At 44.6% G+C, this 20,966-nt stretch overlaps 1 long non-coding RNA gene across 1 annotated transcript in view; it reads right to left on the bottom strand.

The window, feature by feature from the left end:
• Window positions 1-16,616: 16,616 nt before the first annotated feature.
• LOC121233421 overlaps window positions 16,617-20,966 on the bottom strand; it is a 45,710-nt gene continuing 41,360 nt past the window's right edge. Inside the window, exon 4 of the long non-coding RNA XR_005932791.1 lies at window positions 16,617-18,948. This is a non-coding gene — a long non-coding RNA (uncharacterized LOC121233421). The remainder of the gene's footprint in view (window positions 18,949-20,966) is intronic.

The raw sequence follows: 20,966 nt of genomic DNA, 5'->3' as shown, positions 1-20,966 counted from the left end.
GCTGGTATGAGCACATGGTCACTGTGGCTGGGTGCAACCTGCTGTTGAGCTCAGTGTTTTGCAGAAATCTCAAGTTAGGTCTATAGCTGCTATATATTTTGGGTTTCATGCACTCCATCATTGCATATTAAAAAAAGTCCTGTTTATTTTTCCCAACCTGTAGACCTGGATACAGCCTAGTAGAGATGCTCGTTGCTCATACTTGGGACATTAATGAAGTCCTGTGATCATGGAACCAGTTGATGCTGCTCACACAGTGATAGTGAAAGGGGAAGCAAAGGCCAGGTCAAGACATTTTATTGAAATAGAAAACCTACACAACCTCATGCAATGGCATCTTCTGAGCCCAACTCCACTGTAAGAGAAAGTTACGTTATACTGATATTTATTTTGGCAGAAAAAAAATCTATGTTTTACACACAACAATCCACAGAGGTCATTGAGGCCAAAACATATCCTGAGGCCTCACATAACCCTGAGAGCTCTAAAAAGTAAAGACAATTGATCATTTCAAGTCCACTGACAAGGAAGGAAAACAAGTATGTCAGCACATGAGTTAAGAAATAATTGCTCATTTAACCTGGTATATGTTGCGTGAGCACAGGCACATTTCTTGTTTCCTCAGCCTTCCTTGACCTTGGACCCATTTGCTTATATTGCCACAATCCAGTTGCACAAACTGGCCTTGCAATCTGCCCACATTCAGCTCCCACTTCAAGCAGAAAACCCTTGCCTCCGGAGTAGAAGACGGAGGCCACCCACGTGTGCACACCTTCCCACGCCGGCATCTTTCCCGCGCCTTCCCTGGTACCCGGCCTCGGCACCATGCCGCAGCTGCTGGCTTGGGGTGCAGGGCTGGTGGCTTGCAGGGACACCTGGCACCCCTGGCACCAGCCTGCTCTGGATCCAGGGCTGACCCTGCTCTGAGCGGGGCTGGCTCCCTGCCATCCCCCATCTGGCACCAGCTCCCCCAGGAAGGCACTGGGAGCCAAGGCGAGCTCCTCGTGCCGATCCACCGGGCCACACGTCTTCACACCCTCCCGGGACAGCTCCCAGGCCCAAAAGAATGTGTGATTTTAGATACACCATACACTACATAACTCTGTGAGTGTTCCCATGGTCAAGAAGTGCAGTGACTCTGTGGAGATGGCAGCGGCCTCCTCCTAGCTTTCCAAAATCAGCTGGAACCTTCCCGTTGACATTAATCTCAATTTAGGAAGGCAGATAGGGTGCAATTAAGTACAGCCTTGTTGGAAGTGGCTCTTACGTACATGCCTAACTTTAAGCAAATGCTTAAGTGCTGTTCTGAATAAAGATGATTTCCTGAACTAGAGCCTCCGCTGAGAGCTGGAGTGGATCCAGGAGAAGTTTATTCTGGGTAAGCTGCCTGAGGGATTCCAACAGATAATTTTGCACATTTATATACCACCCTATCTGGAGAACAGGAGAGTAATCTTTTAATTGGATTCCATCCGATTAATTACCCTCCTGGATCTGCTAATGTCCAGTGCTCTAGAAACCATATTCTGGCATCTCCATTGAAGGCTCCAGTAAAAGCTACAGTAAAGAGCCATGGACTGTTGATTCACCTTAGATTTCAAAAATACTGTGAATGTGGTGCCCAGGAACATATGCTGCAAGCATTGTGGCATGGCATGTACATTTATCCCACTAAAGTCATGGAAGTGCATTTTGGTCCTGCTTTCTTTTAGTTCCAGCACTATATAATGTGTGGTTCCTCAAGGCGCCTTCTTTGAGAAGGATGAGTTTAGCATTTCTGCTGCTACCTTTCTCTGGCCATTTCTGAGATGGAAGAAAGAGGAGATATTACAGTTTTCATAAAAATTCAGTCACTTTTAAAATAAATCAGATTTTTCATAGTGCCCAAGAATGCCTGCAGACCTGTACGACTGGAGCACACCTTTTTGTGTGTACAAGTATGTGATCGTTGTGGTTCATGTAGGAACGTGTTCACAAAATTTCCATCTCATGTTGGTACCTTACCCTGCTTTTGCATTGACTCGGATCATTCAGACATCTCATCATCTCAGTGGGGTAACCACAGTCCCCATGCTGGTATGTCCTGCATGGGGATGAAGCTGCCCAGAGCAGCATGGAAGGCACTAGAGTACAGCAGTCAGTGTGCAGGCTGCCGAGGGCAGGTCTGGGCTCAATACCATGAGCTCTCTAGGACAAGGGGGAGCTTCATATTCCAGTCTAACGTGTTGAATCAAACTCCTGGTTTGTGCTCTTCTGCAGGGATTGCCATACCTCATGCACTTGCAATGCAGAGATTTACCGTTACCATCACTCCTTCTCCATCAACAGAGCTAGCTACAAGCCCGGTGTTAAGTGCAACCCCCCAGCCCAAAAGAAGCACTGTACCTGACCTTGGACCCTGGTACATTCAACAACGCACCAGGCCCACACAATGGCATGTGAACTAAGGGACTAGATGTATCAACCATCAAGGTATCTATATGATGGAGGAGAGGAGTCTTAAGATGCTTGTGTGCAGTGTGACCATGTATTATCTAACTTGGGATGATCCTGGATCTTCATTTTAAAGTACTTACTGCTATTGTAATGGCAGAAAAAAACAGTTCAAGGTTCCTAATGCAAATTAGTTATAATAGACACAAGCAGATTTCAGCTAAAATTTAGCAGTTTGGTCCCACATACATTGAAGAGAATAGTCTGGAGTCAAGTGCGTGTTTATTTGTCTGTTTGTCTCCTCCTCATCTGCTCCACATGCTTTCAGAGCTGACAAACTTCAGCTTGTTGTCCTTGGGGAGCTGGGAATCAGTAGACTACAAGGGATAGACTGCTTGCCTGGTTTTGTGCATATGTGTCTCCACTGAAGTTAGCCTGAAAGATATCCCAAGTAAAAAACCATCACTCGTGTCTCTTCTTCCTATCACTGAAGTTCTTCAGCCTGGTATTACATCTGCTAAACAAGGACCTTCTATGGGATATTTTTTAAAAGGGAAATTGTCCATTTACTCAAAGACCCTTTAAAGAAAAGCAGCATTGGAGGTAACAGAAGAGTGGACAGAAAGGCATACATAGGAGCTATCTAAAATATGGAATCCATACAATGTAATGGACAATGTTTTGCCTTGTAAAGTACCTTTTACAGTAATGATGCAAGAAGCTGTGTCTTTCAATGGCCATGAAGGAAAACAATTCTCAGGCAGAAGCACCATCTGCTGGTGGACACCAATTCTATTACTTCACTTAGAAAGTCTACAGTGAAACTAGCTTAAACGACCACCTCAGAGACTGTTAGAGGTGCTTAAGAGGCATCTTTGAGACCTTAATCCAAATCCTAAATGTGATATTTACCCTTTTTTCACACCACATCCCTCACGGCACTGTGTTACTCCAGCCCCTAGCTAAGAAGTTTCAGAAGCAGATATTTGCTTTGACAGAAGCAAAAGGTTTCCTATGTTTGGAGAAGTATCAGGCTTTCAGCCTTCTCTCACTAAAGTCAATATGAGAACTTTCACTGCCTCCCAAGTACTACAAGAGTTTCTTCAGTGAGAGCAGGAGATGCTTCTTAGCATTGGGCTACAAAGGCTGTGTGTCTCCCCTTTGTCTATGGAGGTCTTAATTTTCAGCAAATGGAGATTTCTCTCTGCCCAAAAACATGGACTAAGGGCAATGTATCCAGCAAGTTTTCAAGAAAAGGTGAAGATACAGGACTGAAAGGGTGACTACATTTCACACAGTGGATATGCTGAATGATTAAAAATTTCCTTGCGTTTCAATCTGAAGGGAAGGTGAAAAATACTGTGCTATATGTTATCCAGGAAATGGTTAATGAGCTTACAAAGGCACTATGTTGAGTAAGTTTCCTATAGTCCTTCATTAAAAATTTACTCCAGTGACATAATTTAGGAGCCTTGCTTGACAATGATACAGAGCTGACCTTTCTGACCTCAATTCCCTCAACTCAGGCAGGGTTAAAATATGAATCCAGACCTGGATTCAAATGCTGTAGACCATTCATGCATCTGTGTATCTGTGTAATAAGCTGAACTTCAACTGTGCACATTCCTCCATGTTAATACATTCATGTTTGACCTGAGATCTCAGTGCTGCATCATGAGCTCACCTCTGATCCTAGCCTGAAGTGAAAAATGGAGAGGTTCCTTATAGCAAACAGATCCTCTTCCAGAGGGACCCCAAACATTCAAAATCCAGATGTGATAATGTGGATGGGTTGGCTGAAGAAAAAGAGGCTTGTATTGGAGGGGTCCCCATCTCTGGGGTTTGATTTTGCCAGCCCACACTCAGAATTATCGTATTCTGCATAATTAAAATAAAAACACTCTTTCCGTAGCTCAGGGCTCACCTAAAGTAATTTCATCTTCTCAGAAGGGAAGTCTCAAAATTCTCATCAAAGACAGACTTTCTCTTAAAACTGATCTGTAAAACTTAAGTTTTTCTGCTTTCTATTCAGATTTTACTTTTGATAAGTATTCCCCTCATTGCTGAGAATTACCATAAAGCTAATACATCAGTGAAGTGCTCAAAAATGGGTTGAAGAGTGATGTGTCAGTTGTGTATCCACTTATCAGGAGGACCAAACCTGTAGGGAGAAGATTGCTTACATTTCTTACTTCAAAGGCTCCATATCAGTCGGCATTTGGCACACAGCGCAAAGCCATTTGTTTGACCTACAACTCTGGCTAAACATCATGATAAATGAAAAGGAACCTGATTAGATATAAAAATATCTGGGTCACTTATGCCAGTGAAGCAAAAGCAGATTTAATGTCTTCCAGAGACATATTTTTCCATAAATGAGGACAATGGGACATCCTTTGCTTTTTTCTCTTGGACCACATGGGACACCACAGAGAATGCAGGTCCCACCAACTCCAACTGCTACTGTTGCTGTAAATACCATTTCCTATTTGAAGGGCCAACTGAGATCTTATTAAAGAAGCAAAATGTTTATCTTTCCCTTCAGATATTAGTCCAGTAACAAAAGTCTGGGTAGGCACCCTATGGTGACCCAAAATAGGTTCCTCCTAGCTTTTTAATGTATGCAGCTGAAAACTATGAAACAAACAAGCAGGCCATGAAGAAATGCCCAAACAGGAAGAATGATGCTCTAACCTGGCAAGTTACAGGCATTTTGCTAATTTGTCTTGTACTAATAGATACACTTCTGTCTGGAAGTCTCAAAGGTGCTTTAACCACAACACCAGCTCAGTCTTACAGTGACCACTCTTTTTTGCTGGCATCTTTTGACACCCTCAATGTATTTTAAAGCTCACATGTTTTTAGAAGATATTTGCTGAAAATACAGATACAGCTTTGCTCTTGTAACTCTAAACAATCTGGAAGATTCCAGACGCACTGCATGTGGTGTGAGATTTTTCTTTAACAAGTTGGAACTTTGAAGGGAGCCTTATCTCACCAGGCGGGAACAGCATGAGCCGTACCCTGCAGCATCCTGCAGCTGATACAGGTCTAAGGAAGGGTAAGAACATTGTCTCTGAAGGACACAGACACATACCGCCCAGAGAGAAAGCCTGGCTGCTGGCACAGAGCCACCTCTGGGTACGCCATCCCAGGAGATCTGTGTTGGCAGGACTGCATGCAGTGCTCTATCCTGGTATCTGTGGGCCTTTTTCTGGTACCAGGACCACCATGGACTTGAGCAGTTCAGTTGAAAATACTGATTTGCTGACTCTCTTTCAGGAAAGCAACTAAAAGCATAGACCTTCAAGGATGCTGAGGTGCATAATAACTACTAAAATCAGTGGGAGCTGGGAACCAAAATAGCCCTGAGAAGCTGAGTGGTTTGTCCAGACCCACTAACTCCTGATACCTTCGATGTAGAGACTAATTTATGAACCCCGTCCTCCACAGAACATGCATCAAAATTCTCATTCTTATACAAAGCCCTACCTTACACCTAACATCCCTGCTACCTGCATGATGAAAGTCTGCTTGAGAGTCCCCACAAATCTGACAGTGTCTTAGAACTGCACTTGCTCTTTTAAACAAGGATCTCTATTATTAATTCATAGATGAGTGGCATTTTTAATTGGTCATTAATATCACATCATAGGTGGCTGAAGCTCATATAATGAGATGACTAAGGACCAAAAGCTGATCTGAACAGTGCTGGACTTTGTGGAACTGGAGATCAAATGCTGTGTCAGGAATCATCAATAATGGATTGAAACCAACTATCCCATTTAACAGAAGTTCAGAAGCTCAGAGCCATCTTTGCAATAGAACCTGATCCTGATTCTTATCACTGTGTATCTGAGCTCTTCCTAGGTTAACCAGAACCCCAGAACAATGTTCCTGGTAAATTTTGTAGCATCTTCAACTGTAATCAGGGAAATGCATGAAATGCATGTGCAGCACTGTGATCAAGGTTCACAGCCTGCACAGCATCACAATGAGAACTAGGCAGAAAACAGTAATCCCCTTATGAAATATAGTTGCCTTCCACCCCAGACTAAAACTCAAACATCTCATCTTACTCTTTGAAAGGGAATGGAGTCTCAGGCAGATGGGTGGGGAGGGTGAGGATGAAGCCCAGGAGCAGTCTGCATGGTGCCTGGGCTACTGAGGAGTTATGAGATGGGTCTGTCAAAAACTCATCCAAACCTAAAATTTTTGACAAGCTGGTGAACTCCTTGTTTTGTTACTGTTTCTTCAGCCAGCTGTCATGGTGATGGATTCAGTCCACAGTGAGGGTGCTAACGTAATACTGCCTTTGTATTCTGAAGAGCACTGCACGCTCCAGCGCAGCACTTTCCTTCTGCCCCTACCACTGGCTGTTGCCAGAGGTTTGGCAGGAGCTCCTGGGTGTGCATATCAACAAGTTCAGAGACAGACTAATCCAGAGGTTAGCACATGGACATCAAAACCATATCCCTCCTCAGGGCTTGCTCTAATTCAGAAATCAGGATAGCAGCACCTGCAGCAGATGAGCACACATCTGGGCTTAGCCCAGTTGAGTTAATGAATAATTGTTTGCTGACACAGTAACACATGAGCATCCCTCTGGCTAGATGATAAACCATAGGGAACAAGGAGTCAGATGTCGAACTTCAGGTTTGATGTATGTATTATCTATGTATGAGTTATCTATTGAAGATGGGGCCTGAATCTAGAAGAGTCCAATGGACTGAAGAAGTTCCCCTGGAAGGGCAGCTACAGCTCTGTACAAGCCTGCTGGGAACACTGCAGTGTATGGAGGGAATCATCTTGCATGGGAATAACTCTCCCAGTTAGGTTAATGCTCACAGGGAGATGCTTACCCCCGTGGGGTTACTCTGGAGGCAAACGCCAAGCCTAGGCTGGTATCATTTACAGGTGGAGCCAGGCAGAAGGAGGCATGATTTACACTGGCTGAGACCCGCTTAGCCTTTCCTCTGAATCCTGCAGGGCAGATCGAGGGCAGTTATCAGGATTCAAAGTGCAGAAAACTGAATCAGTATTTTTTCCTCTTCACAAGCTGGTCAGCGTTGGAGTTTGGCCACTTAAAACGCTGGCGCCGAGGGCCAGATAACCCTACAAGTTGGCACTGATGTTTACTCACCCACGGTGACACGCAGTTTGGTCTTTGCTCTTGCTCTCTGCCTACATACACCCACATCAGGAGAAAGCAAGCCAGAGGCTCAGCCCGTCCACACCGGGTGCCGTTTTCGGGAGCGACCACACCGTGTCCCCACAGAGCTGTACTTCCACCCCTCCACCTACCAGCAGAAACGCGTCCAAATGGTAGCTGATCTGCATGCCCATAAATATACCCCCCTCCAGCGCTGCTCTAACCCTTACTTACATGGTTAGAGCTGGCAGGAAAATGATTCTGACCTTCAATTGCGACCAGTCCACTCAGTTCAGGCCCGGTGAGGCGAGTACGGAGAGTCATAAAAAAAAAAAACAAACCACACCAAGACACACCCCCCCCCCCCCCCCCCCCGCCAATAACATGTAAAGGTCAAAATTCAAGGTCTGCTGCTCATTAGTAAGAAATAACACCAGAAACCTTCCTCGTTTGCATAATACATTTCATGCTGAGACCTGAAACGTCCCGAAAACAGAGGTAAGCACCGCTAACCCCATTTCACAAACAGACAAGCAAGCCGATTGCCAAGCCCACGCAGAGGCACGTAGCAGACCTGAACCCAATCAGGCTCCTGTCTGTCTAGGCTCACCCCACTGGATCACAGTCCCAAACCCAGGCGATAAAATGACAATGTGGGGTTTGGTTTCCTCTGCCCTTAAATGTAATGTCTCCCTGGCTGAGGGATGGAGGTGAAGCAGCTCCCACCTTGCCACCAAGCTGTGGATGTTGTGCCCTGTTTGGCTGCTCCTGCAGGGTGGGAGCAAGCAGCCTCCCTGACCTCCCCAGGCACACACACCTGAGACCACACCAGCACATACAGAAGTTGGTATTTTGGAAGCACCCAGCCCCCTACAGCAACTTTTAGGACACCTCCATATCTGTGTGACTGGTCACACATGTCAACAGCCTTTCTGGAACACCAGAGTTTGCCAACATATATCCAAAAGGGCAGAGCAATGTGGGCCTTGACACCTTACCCCCCCTGCCCCGCCCCTTCCTTGTTTCTTCAAACACAGCATGTCTCCTCAAAAGCTGGGCACTGCAGATAGGACATGAGGTCCTCTCATCTATATCTCTGCAGCCAGGTGTGCCAACTACCTGACACCCAAGGGTGGGTCTCTGGGGCCAGATAAGGCCCACATAGTCCTCACTAAATGGGGAGGAGAGGTTGAGGGGAATGGGGGAAAGAAATACATGCAGGGCTATGGTTTCACAGAGCAGAACTGCAGTGGCCATGGGATACACAGAGATCCCTGGCCAGGCTGGCCGCTGGGGGAAATGCAAATTGGAGGCCAGTGCCAGGCAAAAGGGAAAAAGTTAAAGGATGCCTTCAAGACCAAGAGCAAGAGCAACCACTTGAGATGGGGAAAGATACTTCTGCCTCAAGTATGAAGACTTTCAGGAAGCCCATAGACAGGAAAGCCCTTGGGTAAGAGAGAGATAACTCCTCACCTGCCAGCAGGTTGCATCAGATTCGAAGGAAAACTCACAGCTCTCATCAGAGAGGATGGCAGTGACATGTCAGCACATCCATGTGACAGTGGGCCTCATCTTGCTACGGATGCACCACCAGCCTGGCAGCAGTAGTCACTCTTTGGCTAGGCTCATTGCTTCCTGGCAGCACGCTGTCTGGCCCCAGGACCAGACCACCAGTCCTAGCTCAGCTAGCCACCTATGCCATGCCTCCAACTACCAAGGTCACACCACCAGCCCTTCCATCAGTCAGTCCATTTAGCATCAAGGACTCTTCTGTTAATGAGTCACCAGATGACGCTACCATTTTTGTTGCTCCAGAATAACTCGCTGGGAACTCTGCTATTCCCCAGGATGACCCCCAAAAATACGACCGAAGCAGCAAAAGAAGGGAACCAGTGAGTCTGGTTTTGAGCGACATAATTTTATGTTGATGGATCATGGTGGAGGAGCCCAAGAGACAGCCATGAGATGCAGCCCTGCAGCCCTGCACAAGTGGAAAGCCAGAAGATAAGCTCCAGGGATCAGATCCAAACACAAATGTTCACTCCCTCCTTTACCACATCAGCTTAAAGACATAGCAATACATGGACTCTGCCCTGCACATGCCATCCTAGAGGAAAAGATTGTCTTACTCAGGAAAAGCGTAGCTGCCCTAGCCTCCCTGACCGGGTGCAAGCAAGTTGACTCACACAGTTTTACCACCAAAGGCGCAGTCTGCTCGCTGTGGGCAGTACACCTGCATTCAGGCCTGAATCGTGGAGAAACTCTGCATCCTACCCTCCCCAGCAGACCAGCAGGCGAAAGCTTGACCACCAGAAGGACTGCAATTGTGTTAAGGAGGCCATGGAGTAAACTAGGGGGAGCAAGCAGTCCTGAGGTCAAGTGGTACCTCATGCAGCAACAGTGACCATCCAGAGCTGGAGGACAGATATCACAGAAAATGCCCACCAGAAGTTGAATAGCAGCACTGAGAGTCCTCCCAGTAGAATGCAAGGAGTGATCTCTAGCTACCAAATCCAATGGATTTTTTCTTTCAGATCACCCCACTCCCCTGCAGATTGGCCTATTTCTGCTTTGATCAGGAGTCTAACAACGTGCTCCTTGAGGCCCCATGCCCATGGCTCCAGGAAGTCAGCCACACAGAGTGGTAGGAGGCTCAGCCCTATGTCCTCAACATCAAGGCTGAGCCCTTAAACCAGAGGTGATCAGGCCATCAGGGTCAGGGAGCTCCTTGAAATGGGGCCAGCAGGGTAATTGAGGGCCCTGGGGCTCTGTTTCAGCTCTATTTTTTTCTCGGTCCTCTTGATTTTTGTCATCTTTAGGGAAGGATGCCTCATGTACCTTCTTTTACAGGCTCTGATACCACAGACTTTAGCAAGTGGAAGAGCAAATAGCCCTTAGCCCGGAGTTGCTATGAATAACTGGCAGAGGGATCTGAGGTCTGACTTACAGCTTGTTTAAGAAAAAAGGCCAGGCCAGCATCATGACCCATCTCTTCTGGCTACAGTGAATATGAATGACCTCCAGGATTGCACATTGCCCCAGTGATCAGAGGAGCTTTTTTCTCTGCATGGTGCCTCATGTGAGCTGCCTTGGCCCCTTCCCTTCTCGTTTAGCAAGACCTGCATGGTGTGTGCAGGGCAGGGGGATCTCTATGGCAAGCCTGCTGCTGCTATCGGTCCTCTCTGCACCTTCTCCCTCCCCATACCAAGCCTGGACTACAATACTTGCAGCTGGAGTTTCTCACCACTATGAACTGGTCCCCAGTGTAAGGGGCGGTTTAGGGGGAAGAAGACTGACCAGCCTGCATGTCTTCCCTGGCTTTGTGCTCCCTCTGTGGAGCCAGTGGTCCCAGACATGCAATGTAATATGAGCTGGCTTTCAGGAACGACTTCTCGCCAGAAGCTTCTTTGTGTGAGGCCGATGCAGATTGCTGGCCCTTGACCACAGGAAAAGACTTTCCACTTGTCAACCAGAAAGTATTTTTACAACATGTGCCTTCCTCTGGACTTGTTGACCCGTAGGAGAGTCCTTACCTCTGTGCCTTGGTGTTTTGCCCCATGCACAAAGCATCCCCACCATGTCCCACCCCTGTCTCCTGTTGAGCAGGACCAGCTGCTTACCCCTGGGGCAGGCTGGTGAGGAAGGTGCCCCAGGTCTTGTGCTCAGCTGATCTCCCAAGCAGCTCTCAGGCACCCGAAGACACATTTGGCAGGAGCTCAGGATGTGACTGAACTCCCCATGGTCATTTGGGTGGAGACTGTGGAGGGTCACACAGTGCTGATAAAGATGAAAGTGGAGATAATCACATCGTGGAGACTGATATCTCATGTCAACAGTCGAGAGAGTAAACACTTGGCACGGGTGGTGAGCAGAGGACTTCCAGGAAGCACAGGCACAACGTGCACAGTCGGAGCTTCTGATCGGGGTGCGCAAGGGCCACCTGTGCTGATCAGAGAGGCCCGGGTACAACCAAACTTTTTGTGATTGCCCAGTTTGGGGGACACCATAGGGCAACACGCATCCTGCCTATGAGCTCAAAAAGGGACAGATGCTTTGCCGTGTCCTGGACAGCGGGAACAGAAGAGTAATCCATCCAGTGTATGGCCCTGCTGACCTCCACAGTGAAACTGGGCACACTGCAGTGACCTGCTGTGCCACACGGATGTGGCAGCACCACTCTCCTTACCAAGCTGCATGGCAAAATCAGACAGCAGGCCTACTCTGCAATGTGGTCATGGGATCACAGGATAATTCAGGCTGGAGGTGACCTCAGGAGGTCATCTAGTCTAGCCTCGCATTCAAGCATGGCCAGCTAATAGGGTGTGCATGGGGCAGATAAATCAAGACTGACGATAAGTATTAAGGGGGGCTTGACTGAAATGCTGTGGGGATTTGTGGGAGAAATGCCATACACTATGGATTGTCATAGAGGGAGTCAGATAGGGTGCTCTAGTCCTTCACTGGAGCACCTCAAGGAGCAATGCAGATACAGCCAGGGATACCTACGTTTGTACCTTCACTGCTCCTGCTCTGGAATTACTGCTGGAATGGCTTACCCTTACTGAAAGCATGTGGCTTCATGGCTGCAGAACCACTCCCCTCTCCAATCTCCCCAAACACATGCCTCAGGTCAAACCTGCTACCAGAGCTCCTAGCTACAACTTCTTAGCACTTCCACTGCTGCAGGAAGCTACTAATTTCTGACTAATTGCTTATGACCTAAAAGCATCTTCTCAGCAGAAGTACGATATTTAATTTTAAAGCTTCAAACATTCGCCATGCATGTCTGCCTCCCCAAAATGATGAAAAAACCTGCACCTTTATCTCACCTACAACTTGTAATCGCTATGGTCCTGAGCAAGCCTAGCTTCCTCAGTCTCCTGTGTGGTGTCTGCCAGTGAGATCTCTGTGACTGCAGCCTGCTCTTTCAACAATGATGATGATCTTTCTGGATTTTTTTACTTGCATATTGTGTGGACATAGCCTCTTTACAGCTTGTAGCTCAGGTGTTATTTCTTAAGAGTTCCTGATATGTTAGCTAAGAAATTGCTCTTGTGAAATTATTGTATTTCTTTCCTTTTTTTTCTTAATGGCTTGGCTATTAAACTAAGACAGCTTCTTCGTGCAGGTAATAATCCAATAACCAGATGTAGTCACACAATAATTATCTCTATAGCCAGACTTCATGTAGGATTCATAAGTTACTACAGGCCAGCTCCAAGCCCTTCACACAGATCTGGCAGATGTTTTAAACAGGAAAAAGAAAAGTAATGGCAGAAGAAAGATACCAGTTCTTTTAATACTGCTCAGTTCTCCTTGTTTAACTGGACAAACAACTCCTCTACACACAAACTTATTATACGCATTCTGAGAGACTGAGTTAATATGATTAGAAATTTAACTTTAGCATTTCCAGACCCTTGGGGACAGAGATGTTAATACAGCTCCTAATTTTGTACTTATTTGGGAAAAAAGGGACAGGAGTTAGTAGCTGGCAGTTGGGGGTGACTGGTTGCTTGTGCTCTCATCCTGCAGGCTGTTGAACACAAATAGCCCCCTATAGACACCAGGAGACATAGAGATGAGTTCAAAAAGCAGGGTCCGTAACATATGACTGGGCTCTCCACTGATTGTGCCTGTCAAATTTCAACCCTCAGCAGATTTGCTGTCGCCCTTCTTAGAAATGTGGTTAGACATTTTTCTTCCCAAGCTGGAAAAAATGCAGGGTTTTTTTCCACTCTCCCGTAATGTAAAAGTGACTAGACGTCTTTGCTAAAACTTCCACTCACGCAGGCAAATTTAACCTCCAGGCAAACACCAACCATGGAAAACTCCATCTCCAAAGGTGAGTGTTTTGGAAAGTTAGGAGAGTGTGAAAAATAGGGGCCATAATGGAAACTATTCCTGCAATAGTAGGCAAATGATTGTATTACCATATTGGATTCCTTCTCCACAGTGTTTCATGTTTCAAGCCAATCCTGTAATGCACAGTGCACCGAAGACAAACAAAGCCAATAATGAACTGACCAAAATTCAATGTTATTCCAAGAAACATAGTTGAGGTGAAGTAAGTTATGTGGAATGGAAGTTGAGGTTAAGTGAACACAAAGACAAAGGAATTTGTGCAGTTTGGGGTATGTGTAGTAAATATCTTTGCCTTTGCATCTGGTACAAATTGGAGATTGCCATGCAGAAAGTGCCTACCCTGGGCCAAAACAGTGGTTGGTCTTAAAAATATTTCAATTGTCTTCGAAAACTAAATATTGTTTCTCTAGGATTTGTGTTTGTGTAGCTTCAATATATTCCATAGGGAACTCTGTAGACTGCCAATGTTAAGATAAAATTACCCTACTATCTGATGCAGAGCTGAAAAGTTTAGAAGAAAGGCTTCTGTACCTCTGATCCAAGGTCCCTGATGAGATTCACGGAGATGGCACTTCCAGAGAAAGGTATTGGTTGAGGAGAAGTAAGTGCTCCCCATTCCACCTTTCTAACAGACTCTCTTCTTGTCAGCTGTCTGCCTGATGGCATTTTTTTTAAACCATGTTCTCTGCAGTTTGTTAGTTTGCCCTTCCCTGTACACTCCTTTACTGAAGGGGAGAGAAAGGACAAAGAAGAACAGCAGAGATCCATAAGCAATGGCCAAAATGCTATTCCAAATTATAAATCCCTTTTAGGTGCACAGCTGAGCTGAGTAACTTTTTCTTCCCTTGGGTTGAGCGCTCCTGACTCTGCTGTTAGTTGTCCTTTCCAATTTTGCAACATTTTTTACTTCACAGCATGAGCTGCCTTATGATCAGTAGACAAAGAGATACTTGGAGCCAACCATTCTGGGCTTGTCTTAAGACAGTGACATGGGGAGCTGGATCCTGTTAGCCTTAGTAAATACAGTATGGACACCTGCATTAAACTGCTCACACTAGGCAAGAACAAAACAAGTGTTTTTCAGGGTGTGACTCATCTGGCCTAAAGTAGATGATTGATTTAGGATAAGGTGAAATGTGCTCTGCAAGTGCTTATTTGTCTTTATTGACTATGAAGGGTATGCAGGGTGACTAGTCCTGCTGTAAGCACCTACGTTGTCAATATCTGCACGTGACCAGATGGATCCTAATGCTGCTTTTTGGTGGAAGTCAGGACACTGACCGCATCTAACAATGTTCTGACTGTTGGTGTTACCAACCAGAGTATTACCATTACTGACTTCTGTTCCTCGTTCAAATACTGGAAAAACTTTGAAGCAAAGGAAGGGCTATGACAGCTGGGTAACATCTGCTGGTTTCTAACCGAAACTGTGGGGTATTTCAAAATCATCATTTCTTGATGATTTCTTCAGCAAGACAAGTATCAACATAACCTGTTAAAATGACTGCACTCATTGCTGTGGGAATCTGGGCTCTGAGCTCTGAGCGAGACAGGAAAAACTGAGCCCAGGAAGGAAAAAGATAACATGTACAGTACAAGACAATAAAAAAGGGAGACAGGAGGAGGAAAGAAGAGGTATATGGGAGCAAATAAATCAAGAGCGGCAGGAATGAGACAGAAAACCACAGAGAAACATGAAAGGACCGTCTCCGCCTAAGCCTTCCCTGGTCCCAGACGTGCTATTTCCAGAAGGAGTAACCTCACAGCTTGTATGATGAAAATGGCAGTGTGCTCCTAAAATGTAGCAGGGTTGTCAGAGATCAGAGGGTTCCTCATTTGCTACTGGTCCTCACTGTCTTTATCAGGCACATGGGATGTCAATGTTCTCTGAGATCCAGATGATCTTCTCTCCTTTCACCCTGTCCCTTACAGGTCTTTCTTCCTATTTTATCTGTTTTTGCAATTTTCCTCTGCACTTCATGGGTCCCAAAAGCCATCAGATTTGAAACCATCTCTACACCAGGTCCCTCTGTCCTATACAATGCTCAACTCCCCAAACCCTCCCTGACAGAAGGGAGTGCCTGCCATTTCAGTGGCGGAAAGACCTTTTCTCCTGGTTCCCAGAGCACAGCAGGGGTTAATAATAGCCAGGAGCAGCTGACATTTTCTCCTCTAGTCTTCACCTGGGTTTAAGACGCATGTCTTTTCCCTTGCAAAGGCCAAGGAGATCTTGCCTCACAGTTGACAGTGGCTGTCACAGGTCACTGTCCTTCTGGTCAGTGGACTGGCTGTACAGAAGAGAAACCAAGATCAGATACTATATATAGCTTGTCTCGCATCTTTTCCCTCTCTGGGACCCAAGCTCCTGTGTCCTGACTAGCTGCCAACTGCACATTTGCATTCCCTAAGCCCCTCGAGGAACTTGGCCCCTTGTTTCCATGAGCAGATGACATCCCAAGGCCTCAGGAAAGCCATGCTGGCTGGATGAGGAGCAGAACAGCAGAAGCCATCCCGTGGACAAAGTTGCGAAGGACTGGAAGGAAAAAGGGCTGATTCAGCTTCATAGTTTGTTGGTCAAGGCCAAATTCTGCCTACTCACATCCATGCAAGTTTGTGGGATCCATGAAATTCGGCACAGCGCTCTGCTTCAGTGAGGCGCAGGATATAAATATCTTGGTTTAGGACTGGAAAGACAGGCAGACAGATAGAGGGTTTCAGCTTAATTTCAGCGCTGCAACATGAGCTTCCCCAAGGAGCCCGTCTTAACCTAGAAGAGTTGTTGGCTACTGCATGGAAAGATAAAACAGTGAAGAACTATCATGGCTTATAATGATTTGACTGAACCCAGATGAGAATTTAAATGCTAGTTTCCTGTGAGCTCAGCTGCAGGGGACTGCTGGGATGCAGCACATCAAGTTTGGCCCGTCAACACTAAAGTTCTTCTGAGGCTATCTGGCCCACATTCACTCACTGGTTAGCTAAGCCATTTCTGAGCCCAGGAAAATGCCAACCCACCTCCAATTCTCAGAAATGTTAGCAAAATAAGATTCAGAGAGCATTAAATTGAGAGCAAAATGAAAACAGAACAGGGCAGAGAAAGGAGTTAGTTGTTGCAAACAGACTACAAGGCAAGGAAAGCTTGATTTTTATAAGTGTCTACATTTATTGTAAAAACTACATGTGATAATAGATGAGCTTTAAGATTGTAATGGGTATCCTTCCAGTAGATAAGAAAAAAAAAAATGTAGGCCTTGCTTCTGACACAGTGAGTTATGTCACAAATTGCAAGTCACTGAAGTCCAGAGAAATACTTGCACAGATAATAAAGAACAGCAATGGAAATAAGGCCACCATTAGAAACCCACCATGTGAGAGTACTGGGTCCACGTAGTTCAAGTCAGCTCACTTGCAGTCACATCCAGGGACACTGTACGTGCTGATCAGAATCTCATCTGAGTCCTTCTTTACTGCAACTTTACATTGTGAGTACTGACAATCACTACTGTTCTACCTACCATAGAGTTAAAGTTATACTGATGCTACACCCACCATGAGCAAAGGTAGAGAAAATCATGGTAGCCATGATATGCTAGCACCTTCTGGGGAGATTTTCAGTGCCACGACTGTCAGGTAAACATGTCATTCCCTCTCATTTTTTTGATAGCTATGCAGCTAAGCATCTGTTCGTGCCTTTGAGAATTGTCACTGACACTGCTGCTACCACAAGAAGAAAAATTAAGAAGACAAAGACAGGCAGATATCTTCACACATGCATCTTTGCCTTCCCACATCTACCTTGTGTTGATGGCCAGAAGAGTGTGTTGGAAATATAAAGGCCTGAGATGCATATGGAATGCACTTTATGTTTACCTTCTGGAAATCTCTACTGTCCTGCAGCCAAAAATCATTATTTTCCTGCTTCTTTCCCGCCATTTTTATTACATTTACAGTGGCTCTACAGTTGGCACAATTTAAAATACCGTTTCCAAGGCATGACAATGGTTGTGGCAGTTCATTGCTGCATTTCTAATCGCCTCATTTTGCCCTGCATCTACATGATTTAGAATTCTTTACAGTGCTTTATAAATGGGTCTCCATTAAGTAAGCCATAGAAATCTTTTAACCTAAGGTCAATGTTTGGCTTATAGTGACTATATTTAAATATGATTAGTGGAACTCTGCATTCTGATTAAGCAATTCCATGTAAAGTAAACTCACTGTAATTTAATTTTTTTTTGAACTGTAGGCAGAGTATGAGATTCACATTTCTTTAGTAAAACTGAGGGGGTGGGAATGTGATTTGATTACAAGAGTAAATATAAGATCATATGATTGAAAAATTAATAGCTTCCCTTATTCCGATTTAATCTGTTAAAATAACTTTAGAAAAGGCTCAAGGCCTGAAATATTTGACTACTATTCAGTAAACCAGCCAAAGAGCTTAGCAGAGTCCCCTGTGGAAAATCCTTGATTGACTTTCTGCATAATAACTGAATACTTAGGTTTTCAACCAATACCTTTATGCAGCATTTTCTTACACATTCTTACACATTTTGAACAGCTGAGAACTTATTGGGCTTTTTCCTGTTGAAAAAAATCTTGTGGATATTTCAATGGAGTGTTTATTGTTAACCAAATTCAGACTCCAGGGACAACGAATGTTTTCTATCCTAGACAAATCCACACTGAGAATTAGACAATGTCACAACTGAGTCCCATCAAATAGATCACAATAGGTCATTTACATTTGGTGAGGAAAGATTTGTCTAAGGAAGTCTTGAGTTAAAAAAATGTAACTCTATTACATCTAGTGAAAAATATAAAGCACATTTTCCTCCAAAAAGTAATATGTGCAAGATCCATTGAAACCTTGGCTTGAAAATCTTTGTTGTGTGGGTGCGGAACAGCTAACTTCTTATTCAGAGTGTTTGCTGATGGGAGATGGAGTACTATTCCACTGAGATACCAAATAAAAACTATTCCAGGTCACTCCTGAAAATGACTCCTGACTAAAAGAGCTGAAGGACGGAGTTCAAAAGAGCCAATAGTTTGAAGTTTAATTGCCTCAAGTCCTATACAGCTCTCTGTACTCCTTCACATACTGTTACCCTCTAGGTAATAATAATAATGTATCCTATTGCAGGTGACTGAGTTGAGTCTTTAATGGTTTCTTCTGGTAGAGCCTCATGTCTCAGGTCATGGGCAATGCAGTACTCTGGATTGCTTTGGGTCAGAGTTGAACACACTGAAGGACTGTGGAGAAGCTTGTGTTGCCATTGCAAAAACATGCCTGTATGAAGAAAGTCTCCAATATTATCAAACACATCTTCTTACCTTTAAATGCACTTTAACAAACTACCAGAAATTCCATGGTGTTTCTCCATAGTCTTTATGCATTTAAAGCCTGGAGATGATAGTAATAGCATTCAGTGTAATGGCAACAAACCACTGTCAGAGAATGAGGATATGTCCAGAGTTAGGGTAAGATCTCCCCAGTGCTGTAGAAGACAGAAACACACAGAAACAAACAAAAAACCTCCAGTCATCATTCAACCTTATCATTGTGATTTCTTAAGGATTCTTTAGCATCTAGCAGCTAATAATCTGCATTACCCCAGGCTGACATAGAGCTCCTTGTGGACATAGCCATTTCTTTGATGCAAAGAAAAATGACAGCCCGAGCAGGTATTCTCAGAAAATCTTGTATGTAATAAAGATATACACTGCAGTTAAATCTCCAATGAGGTCTTAATACCAGTCATGAAGGCTACCTCCATAGTAGCAATGACAAGCTGTGTTTGTCCTAACAGAGGGGTTCAATTACAATCCCTTCTCCATTTGCAAGACCTACAGATGTGTTTCCTGTAAAGTAAGTAGTTAAACCTTTAGTTAATGTTCAACTTGTCCAACCCCAAAACTGGTAAAGGGTTGTGATTATTGCTCCAGTTCACTCCATGCTGATTTCCTGCAAGCCAAAGATGGCAGAGCAGTGAGTTTCCCTGCTACACAGCCCAGGACACAGGTTATGGATACAGGTTTGACTGTTCTAAATTGATCAAAAAGGGAATCCAGGAAACCTGCAGACACATATACAACTCCTCAAACAATGGCAGAGTCCTCAAGAATGGCAGGTTTGCCTCAGGGATTGACCTGAACCTTCCTTTCAAACACTTAGCTTTCAAATGCAGAGCCTGCTCCCTCTTACAAAGCTGCCATGTCATAGTTTGCCAAGGGTAGGGCTCAAGATCCATCTCCCCACTAGATATCCACAGCCTGAGGATAGCCTTGGGAAAATATCCCTTCCCAAGAAATTGAAAACATTTGCTCGTGACTTGCAGCTACTTTTTGTGATGCACACATTATTCAGAGTTTCCCCTCCCAGGTCTCTCCGTGGTGTGGAGCGGGAGATATGCCAGGAGGGTAGAGATTTGGACTACCTGCAGCTACTGAAACAGTCATTAATTTCCTGCTTCAGTTGCACATATCTTCAAACTAATTTATACAGAAGGTCAAATAGATATCTGGAAGAGCTGGAGAAGGAATATACCACCTCCTAAAACTGTGTTACACCGACCACTTCTCTTCTTTACATCAGGTTGAATTCAAACAGAACAGAAATGTTTTTTCTGGATCTGAGTAGCTTGATACCTCCAGCGGTATCAGAGGTTCATCTGTGGAAAGAGTGTAAGAAACAGGGCTTATAACACAGTTCTTCCCCTGACACACCTTCTGCATTTCTGGCAATCAGTGATTTACCATTTGGGCTGGAGGCTGTAGCCAGTGTTTATTAGCTACAAACAAATCTATCCTACATGAATTTGTCTAATCTGTCTTCTAACTGATTTAAACCTTTGGCCTCCACGATATGTTGTGATTAAGAGTTTCATGACTTAATTACACATCGAATTAAAAAGTCCTTTCTCTGGTCTGTTTAAAACCTCTGCCTGATACTTTTATTAGCTTCTCCTTGCTTCTTTTATTACCAGAAACGATGAGTAATCCTCCCTGTTCCTCATTCTTCATGATTTTATGGACCTATATTACCATTCATCTCTTTTCCAATCTATTGGTCTCTTCTCCTACAGAAACTGTTCTATATTTCTCATCAGCTTTATTTCCCTCCCTTCTATCTTTTTCTAGCTGTGGTAACCAGAACTGCACATAATGGATTTGAACAGAGGCATAATCTATTTTGGGTTTTGTTTTAGTTCCTTTCAAATCATTGCTACCTCTCTTTCTCTCTTTTTGACCATCACTGAACACTGAGCTGCCTTTTCAGGGAATTATCTAGTGACCCCTAGACCAATTTTCTGAATAGCAGCAGCTCAGTTAGATCGCCACTCTGTTCATAGCTAGGGTGGGTTTTTTCCCCCGTACGTATTATCTTGCATATATGAATATTGTACTTCATATGCCATTTTATTACTTGGTCATGCAATATTGTCAGTGCCTTCTGAAACTCTTTGCAGTTCACTTTAGACTGTGTAAAGCCATACATGATTTTTGTACTATTTGT

The sequence above is a fragment of the Aquila chrysaetos genome, chromosome 7 (assembly GCF_900496995.4).
Source record: "Aquila chrysaetos chrysaetos chromosome 7, bAquChr1.4, whole genome shotgun sequence".
Taxonomy (NCBI): Eukaryota; Metazoa; Chordata; class Aves; order Accipitriformes; family Accipitridae; genus Aquila; species Aquila chrysaetos.
This window is presented reverse-complemented; position numbering and strand designations above follow the sequence as displayed.